Here is an 18,510-nt window from a genome sequence, read left to right on the forward strand (position 1 = left end):
AGGGAGGGAGGGAGGGAGGAAGGAAGGAAGGAAGAAAAGGAAGAAAGAAAACATAGAACTTAGAGTTGGAAGACTAGTTCATCTCTGCCATTAGGAAACTATGACCTTTGGCAAGTGAATTAAAGTAATAACTGTGCTAAAATGGGAATAAAATAATAACTGTGGTCCTTGGCCCAGAGGATCATCTGGAGGCTCAAACTAGATAATGCACGTAGAATGCTTTATAAGTATAAAATGAGTTATGATGTCAGTTGCTCTCTATTTTTTAACCCTTTCTGCCCAGATCGTATGGTGTTCATATTTAAACTAACCTCAACTACAGGTCCCACTAAGGAATTTTGCCATCTTGAAAGATAATGCCAAATTGTATCTTGTTGACACAGGATAAAATGTGTAGATTTTGAACCTTAGATTTTGGATACACTGTTCATTGTAAAAATTATATATATATATATATATATATGTATATATATTATATGATACATACACATATGTATTACTTTTAAAGTGTAAAAGTGATGCAAATGTATAGAATAGTCAATGCAAAGTTTGTATAAAAATATATTTAGTAAAAAAAGATGAAGGAAAGGCTTAAACTAGACATTAACCAATCAATGAGCCTTTACTAAGCGTGTTCCAGCCAGCTGTGCGAAGCTCTGGGGATACAAAAGGAGGCAAAAGATGCTCCCTGTCCTTGAGGAGCCGGTAATAGAACCTAAGGAGTTTACAGAGAACAACCAATGGAAATGCTGGGTTTGGTAGGAACAGTAAAGCAAAGGGATCAAACCTAGGCTTAGAAGTGGCAAAAAGTAAAATCCAGCATGCAATGAGCCTAGATAGATAAAATTTGTGCAACAGATATAACCATATTTTTAAAGATAAAAAGCTTTCACATACTAATTTTATAGATTTGATCTCTAAATCTTTTTTATTGTAAAAAATGAAATATGTGTGGAGTGTGATCAAAAGACAATTAGACATTAACAAACATTCCTATGCTGATGCATCTAAATGAGCTTTGTTCTTTTCAAGGTGCTCACTGTGGCAGGACTCACATCCATTTCCATCATACATTATTTTAAAAAAAACTTTTAGAACTTATTTTCTCAATCGCTGTTGGAGCTTATGGTCATCCAGCAGAATGCAAGCTTTTTGAGGCCTGGCATTATATTCATTTTTTGTCTGTGACTAGTGCATATTAGGTGCTTACTAAATGCTCACTGGATTTCACTGAGTTGAATGCTTTTGAATTTCTTCAATGGCACAAAATCTGCATCCTTGGAAGGTGCACTTCATTTTTTTTTGAAGCAGCCAAAAGTCATCCAGAGTCACTGGATAAAGCCATTTGAGGTAAAAGATGAGATGTAATTATGAAGTAATGAGAGTGATTTTTGTGTGTGTGGCTTGTAAATTGCCAACACAGTTCACAAGGAGTTCCAGAAAAAAAAAATGGTGTCAGCAATGTCAACATCATTGCAATGGAAAAAAAAATGAATAGCCTGTCAGGACCATGGCTTTGAGGGACAACAGACATTTGGGTGCAGTTCTGTCATATAAGCTTAAGATGAAAAGCCTTATTATTTTACTGACACCCCTTATATGCTGAATCATGACTCAACAATGATGGCTATCAGCTCCCCTTCACTATCAAATAAATACCTTCTGTTTCTCCACTGTGACAAGATGATTTGTGCTTTCACACTTAGATATTTCTACTAAATGATGAACACATATGCCCAGTGGTGACTATTTAACTTGATAAGGTATTAAAGTAATAGATTTGCTAAACATGACAATTATAATAAAGTCTTTAGAGAAAATATTCTTATTCAGTACAAGTGGGAAAAAAACTATCTCCCTTCCAACCTCTATCAATTAATAAGCTCCCAGAGATAGTGTATTATTACTTATTGCTATCTTTGTGAGATATGCATAGTTTAACTGGGATTAAAACTTTAGGAATTGTCAAAGGGTTTCCTAATGGCTTCTCCTTATTGTTTTTATACCCATCTACCTAGCCTAATGGGGATTAGAAGAACATGGAAGTTAAATTCAATCTTGTTTCAGTGAAGATAAAATGAAGTCATTTGAAACATTCAAAAAGACAAGCAACAGCAGCATAAGAAGTGAATGAATAGTAGAAATAAATAGGCTGACTAGAAAAGAATTAAGAGAATGACCATTCTATAAAAAGAAAATGGTGATGCCTAAAAATTAGGGAGCGGTGTGCATCACACAGACTTTTCTTCTTAAAGTTATAAAAATAGAAGTTTCATTTTCACAATGTATGAAATTAAGTTAAATGTGCTGTAAATTCATCCACAAAAGTCCTCCTCCTAAGGCTCATTGTAGAAGGGAAGTGACCCTGACTTCCTGGATCTAAACAGGCTGAGTACCAACTCTCTGGCAATTTCTATCAAGCTGGAAAGTGTGGAGCTACGATGGATTCTGACACTATCTTTCATTCACTGCCACGAGGACCATTCCCAACTATTGACCACCAGGAAACAAACTTTTTTCAGTAATAGGATTTCATAAAAATATTTCCTAAAACTTAAAGTAGCTGTGATTTGTATGTCCGAATGAATGAAATCCCAGACCTTTCAATTATCAAATTTGAAGCACTCTGTAAACTACATTCTAGTGCCCTGGTGTTGAAGTTTTTCCTTTGTTTTGTTTTTGTAGGTTGGTAGAACTAGGGGCAGGGGCATTTTTTTAAGTTCTGGATGGAGGTCTTGTGATATGAAAATGTTAATGGCTACACCTGGTAAATGAATTCTTCATTTTCCAATTTCAAGCAACCAGTCAATCAACCAATTAACAAGCATTTTCTTAAGCACCTATGTTCTAAGCACAGACAAGAAAATTTATTGATAGTTTATATATTCAAAGTGGCAGATAAGTGATAGATTAAGTAAGAGCCCTGGACTTGGAGTCAGTTCAAATACCTCCTCAAATGCTTACTAGTTGTATGACCCTGGGAAAATCACTTATCTTTTCTCAGCCTCAGTTTCCTTATCTATAAAATCTGAATAATAATAGTACTTATCTCACAGGGTTGTTGTAAGGATCATATGAGATAAAATGTATGAATAGCTATTTGCAGTCCTTAAAGCTAAGTGCAATATATCATTAATATTATTGTTATTACTAATCCCAATTTAGTGTTTCTATGCTGTCACTAGGATGGTGCAATTAGAGTTTCAACCTAAGATGATGAAATTTCAAGAGGGTGCAATAGCAATTTCAATCCTTCTGCAGCACAGAAACCATTGAGCTTGGTACCTAATTACAAAAATAATTAATTAAAATGGGAAGCTCCAAGGTGGCAGCATCATCTTCCTAGTGTTTAAATTAAATCAATTGGGTGACATTGTAGATAGTGTTTTGAACTTCAAGTGAGGAAAAACTTAAGTTCAAATTCTATTTCAGACACTTCCTAGGTATATGACCCCAGGCAAGCAACTTAACCTCTGTATGCTTCAGTTTCCTCATCTTCAAAAAGGAGATAATAATAACATTTTCTTCCAGGGTTGTTGTAGGGCCAAAATGAGATTTCACACACATACATACATATACACACGTACATATATATACATGCATACATACAGAAATAACTTTGTAAACTTTAAAGCATTATATAGGTGTTAGTTATTGTGGTGGTGATGATTAATAAATTTCAGATGAATTTCTCAGCTTTACCTGACTTCCCTTCCCCAGGTGGCTTCCCTAGCAGTGACCTTTTAGTGTCTTAGGTCAGAGTAGTACAAAAAAACATAAGATCTTTAAAGACAGGGAGTCTACTTTTGTTCTAACTTTTTGAATTGACATTCTCAGTGCCTGTCACAGATCCTGGTACGTAGAAAGTGCTTAATAAATGCTTTAAAATATCAGGAGGGGGTTCTCAATTTCCCCATCCACCAACTGAATTTGTGGTATATTTCCTGCCACTTTTCCTGGGCCCCAGAATTTCTATTTATGGCTCAGCAGGATGCTAAATTTTTGCCCCCAAACCATTATATGGAATAAATAATTACTCTTCTCAAGGAGGGGTGGGAGGGGATATAAGTCAATCCTTTGGAGGTCAGAGTTTTATATAGTACCATGTGCTATTAATGGAATTTGGGGACTCTGGCCAAAAAAGTCAGCAGTCCAATCAGACCAGAACAGGATGTTTCAGGGAACCCAGAACCCACACATACAGTACTGCCCCCCAACTGAAATAAATCTTGGCAAAGCAATTTTCTGGACAGTTTGGAGGATCTTTATTGTGTTTCTTTTTTAAACAACAATGACAAAATGATAAGCTGGAGCTTCAAATTTTTGTCTATGATTCTTTCTTGAACATTTAACAATAGAGTCTTTAATCATTCTCTGAGCTCAAGAAAGCCAAGTCCAAAAGACACTAATATACATTAATCTACTTTATAACTTGGTTATGCTTTATTTTATAACTGGCCATTATGTTGAGTCAAGGACAAGAAATATGATGTAAACCTAGAAAGGAAGTTGCACAGAATATTTTAATGTAGATAGCTTTTATTGTCATATTGTTTAGTCATCATAATTCTCATAAACTTCAAAATCTTTTACAAAAAGAGAACAAATTTTAGTCAGATCTTGCTATCTCTAAAAATAAAAACCTTAACTTTTAAAAATAATTTGGCTTTATTTTAAAATAACAGAACTGACAATAATTATGGCATCTATGCTCATTCAATTCCATTCAACTGAATAAGTATTTATTAATGTCTATTATATACTAGACATTATGTTAGATGCTGGGCATACAAAGATAAAAACAAAGCCCCTGTCCTCAAGAGGCTTGCATTCTGTCCAGGCAGAGGACAACATGCACACAGATACGTAAATATAAATAGAGGGAGAGTAATTGCAAATGAGGGAGGTAAGAGAATTAGTACTGTCTTAGGTTCTATGGTTGACACTTGAAGGAAATTAATGATACCAGTGTTTGGAAGTGAGATGAGAGGACATTCAAGACATGGGGTGGGGTGGGGGGGGCCTTCACAAGGGCAAAGGGGCAAGAGAGGTAATGTCCTGTAAAAAGAAACAGCAGGTAAGCCAATTTGACTGCAACATATAGTGAGTGACAGAGTGATATAACATAAACCTGGAAAGCTAGATTACAGTTATAAAGTCCTTAGAATATTTTAAACTCAAATTTTATCCTATTGACTTGGAGACGGTAGTATTTTCACTCCATACATTCAGTCATGTCCAGGAGTCCAGAGGACAGTATATTAATCCATCAGGGAACTTGTGCCCTCAAGACTACATGTGGCCCTCAAGTGCAGCCCTTTAACCAAATCCAAACTTCACCCCTTCAAAGGGGTGCACTTGAGGACCTAGAAGGTCACATGTGATCTTGAGGGCACAGTTTTCCCGTTCCAGGATTTAGCATGGCACCCTAATAGTAACAGGAACAGGGAAGGCTTACACATGCGTTGGGTAGATGGTTGCCAGTATAACATGATTAGAAGAATAGCAAGGAAGCCCTCTCCACATAAAATATCTCCTTTAACACAGTGATATGAATGGCTGACATTTGATGATTATAGAATCATAGAACATCCGAGTTAAAAGGCATCTTAGTGGACATCTAGTCCAACTCATACCTGAAAAAAGAATGACTGTTGAGGCAGCTAGGTGGTGCAGTGAATAGAGCACCAGCCCTGGAGTCAGGAGGACCTGAGTTCAAATCCGGCTTCAGACACAGCACAAAAAAATAGCTGTGTGACCTTGGGCAAGTCACTTAACCCCAATTTCCCTACCTTCCCCCTCTAAAAGGCAAAAAAAAAAAGAATGACTGTTACAACATAACTGATTAGTGGTCATTCAAGTTTTGTTTAAAGCCCTCCATTGAAATGGAGCCCACTACCTCCTGAGGCAGACCACCCCATTTTTGTTCTAATTGTTAGGAAGATTTTCATTATATCATCTATCATATATCAACAATACATTTTTCTCTTTCCAACTTCCATTCACTGTTTCTAGTGTTTTATTCTGGTACACATATAATCCCTATCTACATGATGGCACTTGTTGGAGATTCATTTCAATCTCCATTCAGTAATACTCTTGTAAAGTATAGATTCCCCCATCCAAAACAGTACATTGTTAGTAGGACCCAGTGGGAAAGCAAGTGGGCATGAGAAGGCCTGGGATCTAATCCCATCTCTGCCACTAACTACCAAGGAAACCTTGGACAAGGGCTCAGTTCACTCAACTGAAAAATGAAGACGTTGCACAAGACAGCCTCAGAAGCCCTTCCCAGCCACAGTATTTCCTAGGACTTGGTGAAAATGGTTTTTCAGATCACAGTTTAACTATAGATGATAAGAAGACACTAGATCTACTTGAGACCCCTGAACAATTGGGGATGGAACAGCATTGACGTAACATTAAAAGGAAAGAAAGATAAGAGCACAGAAAAAGGGGGTGAAGGGAGCTGAAGACACGATATGCCTCATAATTTTGCCTTTACTGCTTGCCATGGGTGGGCTATTTCATTGCATTCTTACTTTATTATGTGCTAAATTGTTCTGTAGGAAAATTGGATGGATCTATGATATCTTTACCATGAGGAGTTTGCTGTGTGTGTAACCTCCCTGTTTTAATGTATATCACAATGACATTGTAGATAAATCCTACGGAGCTACCTGAGATGCATAAAGGTTAAGTGACTTGCCCAAAGTCACACAATCATTAAAAGTCAGAACTGGACTTTGAACCTAGGTCTCTTCAGTCCCAGCAGAGCACTTTCTTCATTCAACCATTAGACCTTCATTACATAATTCTTTACATTTAATAACTCCCTACTTTTAATGGTTAATTTTACTTAAAGTATAAGCATCTTTTTCATTGCATGAAAGCAGGTATAGAAAGAAGTCTAAAAGCTGTTCCAAAATTTAAAGACCTCACTTCACCCAAACATGTTCTAAGCACACGTTCAATATTTGCAATTCCTCTCCTGGCCCCTTCCCCTTGGGAGGCTAGACTGCTATGATGTAGATTCCTCTTCCATACTTATCCAACTCAAGCTAGGCACTTAGGAAGCCCTCACAGAAAGTATATTTGTGTGCTGATCTCACCTTGCCTAGGTACTCTTATCAGTTAAAATTCATGGCAATTTCTATAGTGTTTCTAAACTATAGTCAAAAGAGAAGAGATTGTGGCAACAAAGGAAATGTCTATCTCTGGCCCTATAGATTAATTTTATTTATAGGATCATAGACTTTAAAAGGGACCTTGAATTCCATCTATTCCAATAACCTCATTTTAAAGAGGAGGAAACTAAGGCCCAGAAAAATTAAGTGGTAATGTCAGAACCAGGATTGCCACCCAGATGATCTGACTCCAAACCCAATGTACTTTCTACTGTATCAAAGTAATCTTTCAATTCATGGCAAGCATTTAAAAACTTATACACTTTAGCGCTATTCAATGTTTTTGAGTTTTTACTGTCATGTACTGGCCAATTATATACCTGAAAGACTGTCTGGACTAAGTCCCACCTCAGATACTTCCTAGTTGTATAATCTATGGACAAGTTCACAATATCATGTGTAAAATATGGATAATACCAGCTATGCCTATTTCAAAGGATTACTGTAAGGAAAACAAAGTCGTAGAAGATAAGGGTGGAAAGGTGGATTGGAGTCAAATGCTAGAGGGCTTTGAATGTCAGCCAAAGGCGTAAAGCCACTGAAGTAAAGAGGGAGGTCGGTGGAATCAGGACTGCACTTTAGGAAGATTCATATTACGTTGGTGAATAGAACAGATTGAGAGACTGGAGGCAGGGAGAACAATAGTCTGGCAAGAGCTCATGTCGGGAACAGATTCAAGTAGCATTTTAGTAGTAGAAGGAATCATTTTGATTGACTAACTAAGGGCGCAGGGAGAGAATTGCAAAGTTTTGAGCTTGGGTGACTGGAAAAATGGTGCTGTCATAAACAAAAAATAAGGAAGTGAAAAAAGCAAGTTTAGGGAAGATGAATCTAGAAGGTAATAGGTAATGCAGGTCTACAGCAAGAAACACATTTAGAAGGAACCATTAAAGGCAATAATTGAAGCAATAAAACTATAGAGCAGAAAAGATAGAACTTGTTTGTAGGCAGAGATGCTAAGGTTCAAATGAGGTAATGTAAAGCTTTGCAAGCTTTAAAGTGCTCCATAAATATCATATATTATTGTTATTATTATTGTTGCTGGTGTGCTGTAGTCATCAGAACTCCTCTCTGGGGATGACTTCATTCCTGGGCCTGCTACTGTGCTCCCTCTGAACTCAAGCACTGTTTATAGAGCAATCAGGTAGCATGCCAGTAAATGTTTAACTACCTGGTCAGGGGCCGGGGTGGGGGTGAGGAGGAAGGTGCAGAGAGGAATGTTTACACATTTTTAGTCTCCATTTTAAGTACTTTTAAAATCTAGAAAATCAACCCCTAGGTTGGTAGCTAGGTGGCACAGTGAATAGAGCACGGGCCCTGGAGTCAGGAGGACCTGAGTTCAAATGTGGCCTCAGACACTTGACACACTTACTAGCCGTGTGACTTTGGGTAAGTCACTTAACCCCAATTGCCCTCCAAAAAGAAAAAAAGAAGAAGAAAATAAAAGAAAATCAACCCATTGCCAATTTCTGAAATGTAAATGTTCATGCTGAAAATTTAATAATTGGCTCCTTCAGTTCTGAGAAAAGGGAGAAGTTATAAGCATGTAAACCCCTCCAACAAAGAGAAAGCCTGATATAGTGGATGGAAAATAGTGTCAGGATCGTGTGGGTTTAAGCCCTATCCTTGACGTCTATGGGCTGTGTGATCCTGAGGAAATACTCAGAATCTGCAGGCAACTCTCTCCATCTTTAATTTCAGGACAGCTGCCAAATCAGCAATTAGAGGGAGCTTCCTCCTGGGCAGTTCTCTATGCCAATGAGATCTCAGGTCCAGCACAGAATGGACAAGTCTTTTTTGATAGATGCTGGGTTTACAACTATTTCTGCTCTCAGGGAGCTCACATTCCCCTGTAGAGCACTGGGATACAGTGTTCACAGACAAATAAGGAGAAAATGACAAAAGTGATACAAAAGGGCATGGCACTCACCTATAGTCATAGAACAAATGATACTAATACAAATATACACCAAAGATGCTTTTGGTAAGGTGGCAGAGCCCAGATACTTATATATTATGTTAAACACATCCAAAAGGGGAACCAAGAAAATCCAGAAAGCTGATAATTACTTAAAAGTAGGAGGGAAAAGACAAATATTTTTAAATTTGAAAAACACTAGCTTCAAGTAATGCTTTAGATCAGAGGAGTAAGTAGAGGTTAAAGATGCCCTGGAAATATTGTTCTTATATGATGAGGAATGCTTTTCCTTTCTTGAGTTTTCAGATTTTCAGCCTGGCACATAAACTCCTTTCATGACCTCCAAATTGTGACAGTTAATTAGAGCAATCACAGAGCTTAACTGACATATTGAATGTAACTAGTGTAAGACTTATACAATTTATTTCATTTTCCTCAAGAAAATGGGTAGAAATACATACTTGATCTCCTTAGCCTACTATAATGCAACAAATCCTGATTTTATAAACAGTTAAGCCTTCTTTTCTGCTTGAAATTCCAGAATGCTCAGAGGGATCTCAGGGGGCACCTAGCCCAACCAAACAGGGATCTCCCCTACAACATTCCTGACAAATTGTCATCCAGCCCCTGTTTGAAGAAGAGAAAACTACTGCCTCCCAAGATGACCTCCTCCATTTGGGGACAGCCTTAAATTTTCCACCCATTGTTCCTAGCTTTGCTCTCTGGGGAAAAGCAGGGAAAACTGAACTCTTTTGCTTGATAGCCCTTGAAATCCTTAAAGGCAGTAGTATTTATACCCTTTACAAGTCTTTTCTTCTTCAGGTTAAATATCCCAAGGTTCTTCAACTAATCCGTACATGGTATGGTCTCTAGCCTTCTCTGCACTCTATCCACGTTCCTGTTCACCCCCTTCCAGTTTGTCAATAAATGAATGCAATATTACAAATGTGGTCTGATGATAGGCATATAGAAGATTAAGAAGGAGAGTGACCTCAGAAATAATTTTAAAATCATTTTACAGATCAGTAATTGTTTTATAGATAAGGAAGCTGAAGTCCGAAGTTTTCTTATTTTGCCCAAGATTGTATGACTATGCCAGGATTTGAACTCTGTCTCCAAAGCCAGTGCTCTTTCCAATATACTACTACCTGTCCAGCGGGGTTATCACCTCCATTACTGAGGCCACTACGCGGTCTGAGCCCTTATTAGCATTTTTGGCTCTCTTTATATCACTTATTGACCCATATTGAACTTGTTAGAACTCCCAGAACTTTTTCAAATAAACTGTCGGCTAGTTTTTCCTCTCCTATCTTGTGGTGAGATCAATCGACTAACATTTATTGCCAAAGTCAGTAAGGTGAGCATCTGCCTACTTGGTGAGAGTTGAGGGACTTCTAACAAAAGATCTGTCTTCTGAAAGATTTCCTTAACTTGCTTGTCACAGTGTCTGAAATGTCCACCATTAGCAACCGATTCCAGAATTCAAATATTGTGTTTTCCCAGAGGCACCAAAGTGCAATTATCCCTGAAAAGATGTAAATGGATTCATCCATTTTCACTCATTGACTTCTTGGTCTAGAAGAGTTTATCAAATAACCAATTGTCCCCTAGGGAAACAAAGGCTAAGGGGGAGAGAGAGAGAGGAGAGACAGACAGACAGACACAGGCAGAGAGAGACAGAGACAGACAGAGACAGAAACAAAGAGACAGAGACCAGAGGACAGATATGGATCTTGTACATAGATTGTTCCAGCTGGAAAGCCAGTCAATCAATTAAAATGTCTTAAATACCTACTGTGTGCCAGGAACAAGACTAAACTCTGGAGGAGGTAGTGTGCTAAACTTGAGGCAATTTAGGGATCATGTAGTCCAGCCCTTTCATTTTTTCACATGAGGAAACTGAGGCCGACAGATGTGAAGAGACTTGCCAAAAGTCATGACATTATTTGCTGGCAGATCTGAGAGTTGAACCCGGGTTTCCTGGTCCAGTGTATTTTGACTTGTGCCAGACTTACTGTAAAGGGGCAGAATCAGAGAACAAGAGAAACTTAAAAGAGGACAAGTCCAGGTAGGAGAAAACAATGGGGACGTCAGGGGAGTGACTGGCACACTGTGCCTTTAGAGGGCACTGAGTGACATGAAGGAGACTGAAGAAGTCGAGATTCTGTTGTTGATGCTGGAAACAAATTCTACTGCTTCACAACTTCACATTTATCTGACTTAATAAAAAGAGTGAGCACCCACTGTATGCCTAACTTTGGCACTTTGTCTATAAAGACAGAAGACCAGGGTTTTATTACCAAGGAATCTATGGTCTAAAGTAACCTCCTAAAATAATTTCAATTAAGAAACCTATAAATGTTCTTGTTTCAGTTAAATGGGTTATTTCTGTACTGTTTGATTCCCTTGCCAAAATCATGTAGAATATGGTTGCTTCAGAGTAGTGTGTTTTTTCTAATTGGAGGATAGTAGCCTAGATTAGTTTAAATTGTGTGCTGTTGTTACATTATGAGAGGCAGGATAAGGTAGTGGCTAGAGAGTAGCCTTGAGACCACCAACACCTGGGTTCTAGTCCTGCCTCTGACTTTTAGCTGTGTGATCCTAATCTCTTAGTGCTATAAGCAACACTCTAATGTTCTAAGTTGCAGATAAGGTGCCAACCTGCCTTAGTAGGGACAGTTTCCTCAACAGGGATTTCCTTACACATTAAAAAAAAATCAGAGGTCCAATCCCTATCACATTCTCATGTTACAGTTAGATTAACTATGTGGCACAGGAGATAGATAGAGTATTAGAACTAGAGGGAGGAAGAACCCAGTTCAAATCTAACCTCAGACAATTTTTAGCTGTGTGATCCAAGACAAATCACTTGATACTCTCTCTGTCTCAGTTTCCTCATCTATGAAACAGGACTTGTTGTGAGGATCAAATGAAATCATATTAATAGAGCACTTTACCAACCTGTAAAGCACTCTATAAATGCTGGCTACTATTTCCACACAACCAAAGCAGAATTGGATATAATTGAAAAATTCATTTTTCTTTGACTTGCCTATGTGAAAAATGGGAACCTAGGCATTTGGTAATAAAAGGGCATTGCCAAACACCTTTAAAAGTCATTATAGAATAGCTTCTTAGAAACGTAGAAGTGAATTGTCTGTCCTGAATGATTTAGCTTTTTCATTGAGTTAACATTGATTTTGTTCCTTTCCCCTTGTGTATTTTTTTCTCTTCTTTCCTTCCATTTAGTGCCCAGTGAGGGATTTGAAAGCTCTGGACATTGTGGAGTCATCCCTTACCCTTCTGCACCACAGGCACAGCACAGACAGACATACATGGTGCCACCAAGGTGCCATGACTCTGATGTGGAGGGACGCCTTTGAGGGATGGAAGGGGGAGACTTTGGACTTGCTGCCGGGACTGTCATGTCAACAAGAGTGCCAATGATGCAATTTTGTGGGGATGGAGGGTGGGGCAGACAATATATGGATTGAGGCCATCAGCAGCCATCACCCATCTCACCAAATAGTCCAACGAGAACTCATGGTCCTTCTCAACAGCTGGGGCCAAGACCTCCATCATTTCTCTTTGCTGGTATTCTGAGCCATCCCACCTGGCCTGTCTCTCCTCCCTCTCTCTTGTGGAGTCTTCATCAGCCTTCTCCTTGCTTGTGCACGGTACTGAACCAGCAGGGCTCTCTGTTTAAAATATCTGTGAGGCAGCTTTGTGGAGATTTTTACTTTTACATACATGACTAGAGAAGTCCTGAGGACAATCAGCATCAGATTGTAACATCATTAAGGTAGGTGACATCTGGGGCCTCGCCTACTTCATTTTCCAATGGATTTTCTCAGTAAAGTTTGTAAACAAGTTAACTAACTTGTAGCTTGTTTCTGCATGAGGGATGTGCTCAAGGGAACAGTCATAAGTAATTCAATTATGGCCCTCTTTTTAAAAAATTTTTTTCAAAGTTACCCCAGATAATTTTGTTTTAGTGGTCATAATAAAAAACATGCTGCTCCCCCAAAAATAAATAGCCTAATAATTAAAGACTGTGAACTTTCGATGTGAAAGAAGAAAGCCAATAGGCATATAGTATGCCAGCATTTCATTCAGTGGAGTGTTAACAACCTCATTTTTACGACATGATGCAATTTCACTGCATAGTTCGAGGGGCACAAAGGATGTGCAGTTTTGCACTTTTGTTCAAAACTTCAGGGAAAACAGACGACATGAGCATGAGAATTGCCAGGCGACATTCGTATTGTCTCTATGAATGTATTTGAGAAGTCATGACCCAGCAATGTTAGCTCTCCATAGCATCCGTATGTGTCATAATGGATTATTTTGTAAGCTTTTCTAAATGCTCTAATAATTCTGTCTTTCAGGTTTGATGTGGCACCTTACTGTTGTCTTGTCACATCTCTGTCTCTCCACATGAAAAGAGGCAATAAAGACAATGCTCAGACAATATGGCTATTCAAGAAAATAAAAAAAAATATTTTTGAAACTGTATGACATAGTACAACTCTTTGATTCATAATGTGCAAAGAAAACCACAGCTCATGAAACCACACATGGCATTAGCAATTTGGGGACAGCACATTAACACTGCAAACTGTGGTCATACTGAAGGGCAAGTGTTAACAGGATAAAATGTGTTATTATCCAATGGTGAAGACTTCTGATTAACCCTCTGAGGTCGTAAGAAAATGATCCCACTCTCAGATTCTCTAATGCTTAGGGTATATGTCAAAGAAAGGTCCTTTTATTATTGGAAACATCTTTTGTTAAAATGGTAAAGGTACCACCAAGATGTCTATCATGATTTAAAAGTCAGAGATTTTTTGAAGATATTCTAAATTTCCATTTGTTTTCTTCAACAAGGCCACATTGCTCTGTGTTACAGAGGATACAAGCAATGCATTACATTCTTCCCTAGAGCTGAGAGAAAACACCTCAGCTTGGCCATTTCCAAGGTTCTCAGTTTGAATTGAGCTCTTGCCTCATTTGAGGGAAAAATTGATACCTTGGGTGTGACAATCACCACTAAGAAAGGAGCTATCATCAATGAATTTAAAAGTAATTTGTGCGCATTATCAGAATTGGCACAATAATACTTCAGTATAATCACAGCATACCTGGAAAATGTCCCTTGTGCATAGCCTGGTCCTATCATTATTTTTCTATGAACCACATCTTCTTACTCTATCCACACGCCTACCAGTGCACCCTCCAAAGGTTGTCAGCTACATTTAGAGCTTTTCCACTCCTTTGGTGAGTAGAAGGTGACTCTCCACTGTCCTGTGTCAGCACAGACTAACATTCCCACATGGGCTTACACATGAGCAATTCCTTCCATTATTCATAGGGATTTGGGAGAATGGACCTCATTATAAGGGATTAGAAGATGATAAATATTCTAAACTGCTTGAATGGTTATATGGGGGGGGAAGAGGTGTATAATGAAACTTACAACCATTCTTGCTGATTCAGAAAATTGCACTGTATGCACTCATATAACTGACCAGAAACAGCTGGTCATCAAACATTTGACAAAGTATTTAACTACTTACTAGAAACATGATCTAAAAAGAAATGGACCTTGAATTCCTTTTTAAAGAGTTAGTTACTAAAGGCTTTGTTTTCTCCTTTCTAATTTAAAGGACTTTGTCATTGATGGAAAACTGTGTTTGCTCTTACAGACTAGATAGGAAGAACATAATTTTAGAGGAAGCCATGTGACCCTCCCTTTTATTCTTGCAGAATCAGCCCTTTTTGAGAGATTGAGCTGCCAACCAAAGGTAAAAGACTTGAGATAACTTCAGTTTTGTATGGTAATTTTAGTGCTTTGAAGATCTAAATTCTAAAACTTTAGAGTTTGATCTCATTCCTCCCCCCTAAAATATTCTGAATAAGTTTTAGGAACTTCTAAAAAAATGGATTTGCCTTATAAAATTATATCTGCAAGTAATAAAGGGGCACTATTTCTGAAACTATTTCTAAGAGAGTAAAGTAAAAGATTAATTTAGTGTAAGAATTTTTCATTTGTGTGGAGACTGTCAAAGCATGAAGTTAAATGAAACCAATGAGGTTACTGTAGCAGAGAGAAATTACTTTAAAAGTGAAAAAGAAAAAAAGAAAATGCAAAGCAATCTCTTTCATTTCTTTTATCTTGTGAATGGAGAAAGTAATAATTGAGAACTTGTCAAATATTCACACGTTTTACTGTTGAAAGGAAGCTGTTGATCCTAGCTCTTGTCTTTAGGCCCTATCTTATCCTTCCAAAGATTTTCATAGGAAGACTAATTTTACTTCTTTGGAGAGCTATGGGAATATTACCTATCTCTAAGCCCATCTGCTGAGTTAACAAATAGATCACTTCACCTTAGATGCTGTTCTCCAGATAACCCCTTGAAATATATTAGGGAGGAATTTAATATGGGGAGGGGGAGCCAAGAGTGAAGAAATGTGCAGCTTGTTCCAGTATATAGAGTGATGATAAACTTGGAGTTAGGAAGATCTCAGTATGAATCCTGTATTAAATACTTATTAGCTGGATGACCCTGAGCAAGTCACTTGACCTTTTTGAGTCTCAGTTGTCTCATCTCGAAAAGGGGTATAATCATGCTCGTAGTATGAACCTCACTGAGATTCTGTGAGGACCAAATGAGATGAGTACCTAATGTATTTTGCAAATGCCTGTTGCTATTATATTTGTTATTATTATTGATTATTATTTTCAGTTCAGATAGTACCTGGAAAGGAAAAGCAGCACACTCCCTCCCAATGCTTACAAGGGAACCAATGAACCCCCTAAAAGCATAGCCGGAAAAGGGAGGTGGAATCAGCGAGTTTGTTCCCCTTGTTTTGCCCTCCTGCTGGCTCTCTTCAGATAACTTGTTATCCAGAATGTATGCCGTTAGGCAAAGGCGATAAAAAGAGAGCTTTCAAATGTCTGTCACTAAGAACTACCCATAGCACATATTTGGAGCCCCAGCAGCATCTCTCCCTTTTGCCTTCAGAGTTAGTCCAAGATAAGAGCATTCAGGACTATTGAATGGAAATGTACTAATAGCACCTCTCTTGTAGAGTTGTTGAGAGAATAAAGTAAAACGAAATCTGTAAAACACTTGCAAATCTTAATGTTCTATATAAACTTATTTGTAGATTTTGAACAAGCAAATGAACAAAAAAAGTATTTATTAATTTCAAAAATCAGTAATTGTTATATGCAAAGCACTGTGCTAAGTGTTGGGGATACAAATAGAAAAATGAGAGACTTCCTGCTGTCATTTCTTGCTCACGTTTTAATGGGGAATCTGCATGTAGAAGGTTTTGACAGCAAAATGGAAAGGTCTCATGATCCTTAGGGCACAGTGACAAGGCAGATGATAACACATCATATTTAATATCATTTCCACTGATAAAATCATATTAGTGTCTGATGTTGAACCATTTAACTTTTCCAATGACTTAGGTGAAGTGAACTTTCTGGGTCTTCAATAACCAAGGGTATATTCCCCATAGAAGCCAGGGCACATCTTCACAGGGTTTCCTTTCTAGGATAATGGCTGCAGAAGGATCAGTGGTCTGGGGGTGCTGCAACCCCCCAAGGCTTTTATCTGGGACGTTTAATCCTGGGCAAATCTTTTGAAATCTTAACCTATTAGCATACACTGTACAGGGGGGAAGATTCATGATACTTAGAGGCAGGGGCTGTCATAAGGGTCCATAAGCCTCTTGAAGTACCCATTTGTCATTTTTTGGCACAAGCTTGGAGAGAGTCGCTCTTGTCTTATGGAAGGAATACAGGGAGTCTTCACATTCTGGAGAAGCCCTGGGAAGTTTCAAAGGAGAACGTGGGTAGGGCCATAATGACAGAATTGGCATTAGTGTACTCCATCAGTAGTTTTCTCATCAAACCTTCTTGTCAACCATGGAATAAGTGGGGGCTTGGCCATCATGATTTTCTTCTGTTCCCTCACATTACATAGATAATTTGGAAGTCAACACTAGCATGAACGTAAGCATCTCTCTAAGCCAAGCAGAGATATTTCTCAAAGGAAAAATTGTCATGGGAAATGAGGTATCAGTTTGCCAGTGTGCCTCACAGGGCATATGTGTCCATTTCCCCATGCCAGGAACCAGATATAGTATTTAGTTTTTATATTAATTAATATATTCTATTTCATAGCTATGTATCAGATACATTTTGGTTTCAATAGTTAAAATTTCCTAGGCTCTAAAATAAAACAATGATAAACATTGTAAAGTGTAAAGCACTACGGAGCTTGAGATTATTATTATTACTTATAATTATTTTGTAGTTTAAGAAAAAATAAATCTCTTCTGAATGAATCTCTTAAATCAGCTTAGAGTGGTCAGTATTGGGAAAGAGAATCAAGGCACAGGTTTAAATCCTGGCTTTGCCACTCATTAACTGTGGTGTGGTCTTGAGGAATTCACTTGAATTCCTCAGTTTTCTCATCTATAAAATAATAGTATTAGAATAAATTTTTCTAAGAATTCTTCCAGTCCTAACACTCTTTGATTCTATAAGAGAACATTTAAATGCTATGTGGCACATAGCTAAATTTCTAAGTATGGAATAGGCAATGTTAATGACAAAGAAGAAAAAAAGATGCTTTTAAGAAAATAAAATACAGGCTTTCTAGAAATAAGCCTCAAATACATTTTCAACCCACCATCTCTCTGTGAATAACCTGAATTTTCTCAGTAAATAAAATGAACAGTACAGTGAAATGAGTGCTAGATTTGGAATGGGAGGACTTGAGTTCAAATCCAGGTTCTGCCCCTATACTGCCTGTGTGACCTGAGACAAATCACTTAACCTAGATGACCACCAATTTTCTCATCTGTAAAATGAGTAGTTTGGACTAGAAGGGTTTTAAAGATTCTTCCTGTTCCAAATCTATGATCCTGTGACTGGATGTCCTCAACTCTCTAGATGAGACAAAGGTGCACCAATGATCTTAAAAGGAATTAGAATTTAGAACACTGAAAGATATCAATAAATAGATGAGGATTTGTCACACACATACATTATTATATAGTTGCATTTGTAAAATTTGCTTCATTTGAGCTGTGATTCCAACAACAATCAAATTAGTAAAGTCACTCATTTAAATTTATGTGAAACTATTTTTTAAAGCAATTGGGGTTAAGTAACTTGCTCAAGGTTACAGGGCCAGTTATTTCTGGGTGTGGTGCTAAGTACCTGAGCCTGGATTTGATCCCCAGGTCATCCCGACACTGGGCCCAGTGCTCTTACTCGCTGAGCTACCTGGCCGCCCCCTGTGAAACTATTTTTTACTAATTTTATTACAAACTTAATAAAGGACTTTTATTTTGACCTCACTATTTTAAAAATCAATGAGTGTT

At 37.9% G+C, this 18,510-nt stretch overlaps 1 long non-coding RNA gene across 3 annotated transcripts in view; it reads left to right on the forward strand.

The window, feature by feature from the left end:
* LOC138149684 (uncharacterized) overlaps window positions 1–13,620 on the forward strand; it is a 20,584-nt gene extending 6,964 nt beyond the window's left edge. For all 3 annotated transcript variants that reach the window (XR_011165394.1, XR_011165392.1, XR_011165393.1), the window contains one exon: window positions 12,355–13,620. This is a non-coding gene — a long non-coding RNA (uncharacterized lncRNA). The remainder of the gene's footprint in view (window positions 1–12,354) is intronic.
* Window positions 13,621–18,510: the final 4,890 nt, after the last annotated feature.

Source organism: Petaurus breviceps, unplaced genomic scaffold (assembly GCF_028583685.1).
Source record: "Petaurus breviceps papuanus isolate PSGF00001 unplaced genomic scaffold, PetGlider_PUasm1.0 90849, whole genome shotgun sequence".
Classification (NCBI taxonomy): domain Eukaryota; kingdom Metazoa; phylum Chordata; class Mammalia; order Diprotodontia; family Petauridae; genus Petaurus; species Petaurus breviceps.